Source organism: Empidonax traillii, unplaced genomic scaffold (genome assembly GCF_003031625.1).
Source record: "Empidonax traillii isolate 1590-97213 ecotype Southwest subspecies unplaced genomic scaffold, ASM303162v1 scaffold1100:size221516, whole genome shotgun sequence".
NCBI classification, from domain to species: domain Eukaryota; kingdom Metazoa; phylum Chordata; class Aves; order Passeriformes; family Tyrannidae; genus Empidonax; species Empidonax traillii.
Genome location: NW_020956293.1, coordinates 40410 through 42669, shown reverse-complemented (window position 1 = coordinate 42669; position 2260 = coordinate 40410).

Here is a 2260-nt window from a genome sequence, read left to right as displayed (position 1 = left end):
ACTCCTTGAAAGAAGGTTGCTGCCCAAATTGTGGGCAATTAAGATAAAGCTAGCTTACATAAACAAAAGGGAATGTCAGGGAAAGTGGGAAAGACTTTTAGCATGTAGCATCACAAGGGACATAGAAGAAGGGTGGGAGGAAACCTAAGCTGTTTGAAATGATAAAAATTTATGTAACTACTCTATAGTAATAAGAATAGGAGCTAGGCAACCAAATGTCTATTTAGATAAGGCAGACTTTGTAAAGAGTGTATATGAGAGATAATTTTGAAACTCACTCCTTCAAATGTATAAAAAGCTGTTGTGTTTCTTTACTCGGTGGAATGCATGGGAGGGCAAAACCCCCTGCATCTACCCGACCAGAATAAAAGTGTGCTTAACATATCGTTTAAGGATTTCTTTGAATCAATTTGGCACCCTAGATGGGACAAGACCTCTGCTCATCTGTGAAGACCCTCCGGAACTGGGGACCCTCTGCGCACCCCGAGACATTGAGGCTCCTCCGGTGAGACTCCTCAGGCTCCACTGGATCATCATAGGAGTGGACGAAGATCCTGTGAAAAGGTATACAAATTCTAAAGCACCATTTTATTTCTTCCTAGGGTTTTGGGAGGGAAACCATAAGTTGTATGCTGGTTTTCTAGGGCTCTGACTTGCTAGCAGCTAACAAGATCAGCATCTTTCTAATTGTGGGTTCGAGTCCCACTGGAAAGTTGCATAGGCTTTGATTGTGAGTTAGAGTCTCACCAAAGCTATATCAAATTCCTTGGGCTAAGAGGATTTGGAAGAAAGGGACAGATGTTTTTGGATTTACCGTTGTGGCTGGATTTTGGACTTGGAATTGCCATCATTATAAGCCTGGTAATTTATTATCTTTGGGTTTGTTTTAAACCATCTGTGGGTATCTCTTGTGTGTGTTTATTATATTGTTTGCTTTTGTTTGTGAGTATTGTCTTTTATGTTATAAAATTACTGTTGTATGTTAAGAAAGAAAATATTGGGAATTATATTTGTGTATATTTTGTTACCGTTTTACTTCCAGCCATGGCAAAAAGACTACCTTCATGTGTGTCGTGGTTTTGCTCTGGGTCAATTTTGCTTTCACCCCCCACACAATTACTTTAAGTTGAGAGGAGGTTTATGCAGACAAAAGAGACTTGATTTGGGAAAATAATATGAACATTTATTGCTAGCAAAATAAAACTAAAGAACTACATCTACAACAATTCTACTCAAGTAAAAGTACTATATATTTACAGAAATATTTCTCCCCTCTTTATATCAGTCCAAGGAGGAAAAGCAGTCTCTCCATTCTTGGAGCTCCAGGTCTCTTCAATAATTTTGCAGCACTCTCGTCGCAGCTGGAACTCTTTCATCTCTTTTTGTCAGCTCCATGGTTGGGCCTACCCCCCTCCTGGGCTAAGACCAGAAGCTGGGGGGGGTTACTCAGGCCCTGAAGGTCTTCTCTTCCATGGGCTACAAGGGGACACTTGCCTACCATGGATATTCACAACAGGATCACAGGGGATAATGGCTTTTGAGTCCACCCCTGTTTCCCGTGAGGTCCCTCCCCACGGGAGAACAGTCCTTGATAGACCTCTCCAACATGGGTCTAGCATGGATCTTTTACTTCCTAGATCCCAACATCTTTCCCAGGCCATCCTTGCTCTGGTGTAAGTCTCTCAAGGTCACAGATCTTCAGTAGCAGCATGGATCACACACATGGATCCCAACATCCCACCTGAGCCATCTCGCTCAAGCGTAGGTTCTCTTACGGTCACAAAATCTTCAACAGGACTGCCTCACTTCAAGTTTCTCATAAAGTCTCGGCTTCTTCATGCACCAACTTATTCCAGTGTAGGCTTCTCCACGAGCAGCATGGGAGTAAAGCAGGAAGGGTTAATCGGGACACTTTTGCTGTGGGCCCATGGGGACCCCCTACCCCCCTGTACACTTGTAGTTTGCCGTAAGCTATATTTCATAAGCTGCATTTTGCACAAGAAGACTGTCCTGTGCTGAGGTCATCAGACCTTAAAGGAACCAGAACAAACACTGGGCAAAGAACCCCAGTCCCATAAATCTCATCCAGAGGAGCCAAGGTGACATCTCAATAGGTAAAATAGGCCCAGAGCCAAGGCTTTCTTGAAGCCTCAGTGATCAGAACACAGAACAATGGAAGGAACGAAAAGTCACGAAGGTCACCCGATGAAGAGGAGAGAATTTGAGACCCCATGAGGAAGTAAGGTAGGATCTACCACCA